The sequence below is a fragment of the Chenopodium album genome, chromosome 21 (assembly GCF_948465745.1).
Source record: "Chenopodium album chromosome 21, dcCheAlbu1.1, whole genome shotgun sequence".
Classification (NCBI taxonomy): Eukaryota; Viridiplantae; Streptophyta; class Magnoliopsida; order Caryophyllales; family Amaranthaceae; genus Chenopodium; species Chenopodium album.
Window position 1 is genome coordinate 19,555,684 of NC_137854.1, and position 7,522 is coordinate 19,563,205.

The window sequence follows — 7,522 nt, forward strand, 5'->3', positions numbered from 1 at the left end:
GCTAGGTTCGAGAGCTATTTCAGATAGGACAGGTAATGATAATCGATCCCAAGATCACCTGGTATCAGAACTTGGAAGGAAGTTCTTACCACTTGAGCTATCACTCGCTCTCATTTCAGTTTGGTTTTAAGTGACAACTTTAAACTAATGAGGAAAAATATGTACAATAATTATTTTTAAAATATTAATTTCCGCACACTATTTGACAATTTTTTTTTGTTCTGATAAATAATTAACTACATTACCAAAGAGAGAAAGGAAACAACTTACAACAAGCTAAGTTGAGTCCAACACAAACACCAAAAGACCAAAAGGCCACACAAACACCCTACAAGCACCACAAGCCCCTGAAAAGGGACACACACCCCAAAGAGCAAAAGGAAACCAGAGCCACCTTCTAGGAAGGGTTCCCTGCTGCCAAAAGCCCCAGCTCCCCCCAACATTTGCAAACTAACAAGTGATATAATCTAGGAAGGGCCCGCAAGCAGGAGCAAAGAGAAAGAAGGGGAGGGAAACAAAGTTGGACAAAACAGACTAGAAAAAGAAACAAAAACTGGACTCAAAGAAAATAGGCCACAAAAAAAGCCTGCAACTTAGAGGACCAACACATCAAGACAAAATCAAAAGCTTTCGATCAATATCATGACACCTAACACCTACATTATACAAAATATCTCTAACAACCAAATCAGCACGTTTATAGTTGCTTGTAAACATCAGGTCTGAGAGAAGAAACAAATAGGGTCACAACTCAAATGCCATTGACTAAGCCTATTCTTAGCAACCATTCTGTTCATTAAGGCTAACTAAGTGACAAAAATGCTTTTAGGAGTAGCTTGATTGTTGCAAACAATCCTTTTCCACTCCACTTTAGCTGCCTTAGGTCTGATCTTAGCATAAACTCTAGCAATACTTATCTTGCCTTTTTGCATAACTGAAGACCAGCCACCAATATTATCAATAACTTTCCTGCAACTCATAATTTTCTTGAGAAGCCAAGTACACTTTTTGGGAATGACAACAGTTCAGTTTACCTTATTGCTGAAATAATAAGCATGCACTCATTTGACCCACATATTATCAAATTTATGAGCTAAATCCCAAAGAATTTTACAAATAGCAGCCCTGTTCCAATCAACAAGCAAAGTAATATTCCAACCCCCACATACTTTAGGGAGAGGCATATGATACCAAGAAACAGGAGCTTTCTTAGAATAGTTGTTCTTGCCAGTGCATCAGATCACTCTGAACCCTAACTCAATTTCTCTAAGGATCTTCTTAGGAAAAATAAAGATTTGAGCCCAATAAGCTTGAATGCCAAAGAGGACACTTTTGATGAGTTGAAGTCTACCAGCATATGAAAGATGTCTAGTATTTCAACACTCAATTCTCTCTACCAGAGGTCTACATTGAGCAACAATCAGTTTCTTAGAGGATATAGGCACTCCAAGATACTTAAAAGGGAGACTACCTCTGCTCATCCCAAGAATAGCCCCCAAGTTGTCCTTATCATTCTCTAAAAGACCCCCTAAATAAACCTCACTTTTACCGAGAATAGCCGAAAGACTAGAGGCACCTGAGAACTTTTGAAAAGCATTCAAGAGAAGAAAGCATTTAAGAGAAGCGAGCTCTAGCAAATAAAAGCAAGTCAACAACAAACATCATGTGAGTGATTCCAAGCTTTTCACATCTAGGGTGATAATTGAAGTTAGAGTCCTGAGTCATTTCTTCGAGGCACGTAGAAAGGTATTCCATACATAAAGCAAAGAGAAAGGGAGACATATGATCACCTTGTCTCAACCCTTTGTAAGCAGGGAAAGGCTTAGAGGAAAACCCATTCACCATAATATATAGAGTAACAGTGTGTTTGGATAACATTAGAGGAATAAAAAGAAAGGGAGGGAGGAGAAGAGGAGGGGAGAGAAGAATGGTGAATTTTCCTTCCAAATCTCTCCATTGTTGGAGGGATCATTTTCCTACAATTTAATCCCTCCATTTCTCTCTTCTCCATTTCCCTTACTTCCTCATTTGTTATCCAAATGAAAGATATCACATCTCTCCATTTCCCTCCCCTTCTTTTCGTTCCATTTCCTTCTATCCAAACACACCGTAAAAGACAGAAGATACACAAGCCATAATCCATCTATCCACCTTTTGAGGGAAGCTAGTCTCTTCAAGAATAGTCTGTAAGAAACTCCATTCAGCTGAGTCATAAGCTTTTCTCGAGTCAATTTTAAGCATACACCTGGGAGTACGTAACAAATTTGTGAGAGTAACCTTATATGAGTTCGGTAGCCAAAAGGATATTATCACCAGTATGCTTCCCAGGAATGAAACCAACTTGAGCTTCATTAACAGTAAAACCCACTACCCGAGCAAGCCTGTTAGTGAGAAACAATTCTTTCAAATGGCCATTAATGAGAATAATTCTTTCGAAAAAATTGATAAACTACACATTCAATTAATTTAACTACAAAGTATTGTTTAATTTTTTCTATCTCCATGTATTTTATATATTCTCTTTAGGGATTGCATGTAAATCAAAGTTATATCTTCAAGTACTCAAAGATCTTTATGGTATTTGGGGTAATACTTTTCCATTAATAAGTTGATTTTGGTTTGAATATTTGATTTGGATTTTAGATAGATAAGTACAAGATTAAAGTTTTCTTGTTTTTTATTGGGTTTGGTGTTAAAATTCGTGACCTAGAAATTGTGTACAAATGATACTATATAAGATGTTTGGACCATTTTCAAACCAAAACTTCCCATTGAATACAAACCTTCCGGTTGAATACAATGATAACCTTTCAAATGGCCATTAATGAGAAACAATTCTTTCAGAGAAAATAGTACTTTAAAATGGCGAAATTGTAAATAAATATATGATTTTTGCACATGCAGATAAAGGCATTACTTGAAATATATAACACTTTTGGGTTAAAATTACTATTTCAATTAGTTATACATGTGATATTACGATAAATGATTAGTTATCCATGTTGTTTAAAGTAATTTTACCCCGCCATGTGGTCCAATAAGAGGGTGACACATGTCGGCCTAGGGTTAGTCTAAAACGGACCAATCCCTGCTTGACACGTGGCATTCCAAAGAAATGGGGAAAAAGGAGGCCTTCATGGCCCAAATCCCAAGAAAGCCGCAATGCGGCGCAGCCCACCACTATTAGTGCTCGATGACCTAATCAGGGGCACAATTCCCAAGGATCCTATAAATAGGGTGATTCCCTCCATTTGGAGGACACGTTTTACCATTTATTACACACTAAATCTTTGATAGAGACATCTCGAGCTTGGAATCCGAGCAGATACCCACCTAAATTTCCGCACCTTTTTACTCTCTTTCAAGTTACTAGCTTGATCGTCGGAGGCGGAGCTCCAACCACCCGGAGTCTCTGTGTTTTTGCAAGTATAACTCACACCGGACCAGACTTTGTGACGTAACTCTCATGAGGGACAAAAAAACCCAAAACATTTGGCGCCGTCTATGGGGAGACTACCTCAAAGATGGTTCAAGAGTATGTACCACTTTCTGATCCCAACAATCTACAACCGATAATTCAACCGGGTAATTCAAGCATACCTCAACCGGAACCTCAGCCGGAGGTCTTTACTGACCAAGAGGATGATGATGACGATGTGGAGACGTATGTGGCCAAGGATGGCTCATTGATCTCCAAGTTCACCCGTTCCAGAGATAAGCTGGAACGCCACACATGCTAGGTGGGTCCAAGCAGGCCCCCTAGTAGGCTAGAAAGGGAAGCCCCAGTCACTAGGATTGAACTCATGAAATTCATGAACTCTTTCAAGGGTGAAATTAAGGATATGATCAACAAAAACAAGGTTGGCTTTAGCAAGGGTAAGCCGGCTAAAAAGACTCCTCCAGTTGAGAGGAAGAAGCTAGTCAAGGACAGGCGACCTACTCCTCATCCCAAGGAGAAGGAGAAGGCAGCCGCAAGACTTGACTGGACCAAGATCCTGTTACCAACGAGTCCTCAGAGGCACACCCGGCATCAACAGCCGAAAGCCAGCAAGAAGTCAGTCTCTGACGCTCGGCTCATAATTGAGTGAAGGAGACACCAGCAGCTATTTGAGTCAGCCTCCACTTCGAGCTTTCCAGACAGCTTTAAAGAAACTTCAGTAAGGAACTCATTGTCCTTACACGAGAGTCGGACAGGCGACAAGACCGTCCGATCCCTTCCGACCCTCAAATGATGATTGGGTATGTCCCGTATGCGCCCCAGGCGCAATATGGACAATATGGCCTACAGTTCATGCAGCCACCTCCCTTCAGAGGCCAGGTGACATTCAATAGTGTCCAGCCATTGGACCGGCAGCTCCATCTACTTAAATTTGGTGAACAACCTTCTGCGTTCACCAAGAATATAACTGAGGCGGCCTAGCCGGCCAAGGTTAAGAATGTGTTGGTGGGTACTTATGATGGTACCTCCAACCCAGAAGACCACCTAATGGCATACACCAACCTCATGTGCTTACAAGGTTGGAACTAAGGGTGTACAAAAACTAGCCCGGACTTGAAAACCGACCTGAACCGGACCTATTGGGACCGGACCTGAATCTACAGGTCCGGATCAGGTCCGATCCGGGTAAAACCCGGAAATTTCAGGTCCGGACCTGAAACCGGTAAAACTACTTTTTTTTTTTAATTTAATAAGTCTAAATAGGTCCATAAACAGGTACAAACAGGTCCATAACAGGTCTAAACAGGTCCAATCAGGTCTAAATAGGTCCAAACAAATCCATAACAGGTCCAAACAGGTCCTAACAGGTCCAAACAGGTCTAAACAGGTTAGCACTTTCATATTATTTAAAAAAACTAAAAAAAAATCATAATCAGGTCTATTCAGGTCCAAACCCGGATCGGACCTGATTTTTCAAATCTGGACCAGAACCGGACCTGTTGATTCAGGTTTGGTCCTTAAAAATCAAGGATTCAAGTCCCGGACCATTCAGGTCCTGGTCAGGTCTTTTCCGGTGTACAGCCCTAGTTGGGACGATGCCACTTGGTGTCGATGTTTCCCAGCTACTTTGAAGGGCATTGCCTAACAATGGTTTGGCAACCTGCCAGCCGGATCTATTGATTGCTTCAAGAATCTAGCCTTCTTGTTTGCCACAAACTTCCAAACGAACATCCCTGCTAAGAAAACGAGCCTTGATTTGAGCACTGTTAAGCAGGGTGAGAGAGAAGGGCTATGATCATATATATGTCAGGCGGTTCAACCTGGTCAGAATCCAGATCCAGGGACTGTCTGACGAGGTATCATTCACAAACTTCTTCAAGGGTCTGAGAGGCGGGTCGAACTTTAAGTTTGACCTCGTCTGAAAAGGGGCATTCACGCTATAGGCGGTCCTGAGGGAAAAAGAGAGAGTTTAACCGTACATTCCTAAATACAAGCCGTCCTAGAAGAAAAAGAGAGAGTTTTAACCGTATGTTCCTAAGTACAAGTTTAACAAGGACTGCAACTTCATCCTCATGGAGTTAAAGGACCGGCTGACTATTGAGAAGCCAAATCCAATGAAGAGTTCCGTCCAGTCACGGAACAAGAACAAATTCTGCCAATACCATGAAGAAGTTGGCCATGACACCAACGACTGCTTCAGTCTTCAACGGGCGTTGGACCGTCTAGCTGACAAGGGGATGCTAAAGTCCTACATTTCCAAGTCCAAAAGGACTAATAACAAGAACAAGGAGCAGTCATCTAAGACTCTCCAGCCTACTAGTAGCTCGGATACCGGCAAGGAGCCGGTCTACACCATAGCAGGCGGGTACTCATGTGGTGGCCCTACCATCCGGGGCACCAAAAGCCGTCTTAGAAAGATGGATAAGGATGATGATGAGTAGGCGTCTGCTAGTTCCACCTTCCTGAACGTCTTGATTACTGAGAAGGACCGGGGCAACGTCCGCCGTCTGCATAACGACCCAGTCGTTATTGAATGTAAGGTCGCCAACTAGCTGGTTGGGCAGATCCTTATTGACACCGACAGCTCATCGGACATCATCAGTCTCCGGTGCTTGCAAAAGCTGAAATACAATATCAGCAGCATGCATCCGGTTACCCACCCCTTGGTTGGTTTTGGGGGTGGGATGGTTTACCCAGCCGGTAGGATTGACATACCTATCCGGCTGGGAGAAAAAGGAGAAGGACGACACCTCGTCGTCAAATTCTTGGTCGTTGAGGAACTGACCGCCTATAACATCATCTTAGGCCGTCCAACCCTCAACGAAGCCAAGACTATAATCATCTCTTCTCATGCTCATCAAGTATAAGAGGGATGATGGCTCTGTTGGTTCCCTGAACGGGGATCAGAAGACGGCCCAGAGTGCTACCTCTCTGCCGTCAAAGACACTGTGGCCCTAGACGGCCAAGGGCAGTGACGTGGGGAAAACTAGGTCGTTGGGCTAATCCTCCCTAAGCCAAAAAAAATTTATAAACACTCAACAAACCTAAATACAAGTATAGAGGTAAGTCAAGGGGCGAACCCAAAGGAACGGTAATGTCTAAGTGCTTCCAATTATGTGCCTAAGCTAGGTCGAAGACGAAGGGTAAAAGGTGACACTAACAACTACCAAGACAAATAAACCAAACAAATAAAGTGCTAGGGATTAGGATTCACTTAAAATAGCAATGAACATAGCAAATTGGAATAGGAAGTTGACAAAGTCAAGCAATATGAGGGAAGATCAATTATGCAACCAAAAGAGCATATCAAGCTATTCTCCTAGAGGTCTAACTAGCGTCAACTACGATAAACTCTAGCTAGGAAACATCACAAGACACCTCAATCGTGTAAATGCAAGCCACAAATCAATGGTCCGTATCAATGTGAACTTACAATGCAATCTAGTGTGAATAACTAGGGTGATCAAGCGTAAATCAAACACACACATGCATATAATCAATTAACCAATTTAATCACATCATCAACTCCATCAAATTCCCCAATCTACATCAATCCATTACATAATATAAGTTTCACCAAATCCCTAACCAAACAACTACTCTAACAACATCATTAATTCAACCAACAACTAGAGAAATCAACAATCAACAGTCTAAGAAGAACAATTACTCTAATCAAATATCAATCATCTAATCATCAAATTCCAATCAAAATCAAACAATCCAAACATGAATAATAAACAAAACAATAAACGAGATAGAGTTTAGAAATTCTCATTGATAATATAATAGAGAAGATCTCCAATATAATTGTCACCATTGAATCTTTAATCTCTCAATCACCATTGAAATTCTTCACTTTCTCTCTCTAAAATCTACTCCTAATACTAACTCCTAAATCTTGAGAGAGAAGCTCTCAACTAAGCTAAGAATATGATCTAATTCTATTATGAAACTTGCTTACAAAAATTGGGTTCCAAAAGGTATATATAGAGGCCGAAAATCAAAGAAATTCAATCGAAAAAGACCCACGCCGGTGCGGCCGCACAACAGGGCTTGTGCGCCTGCACCACCATTGTGTGC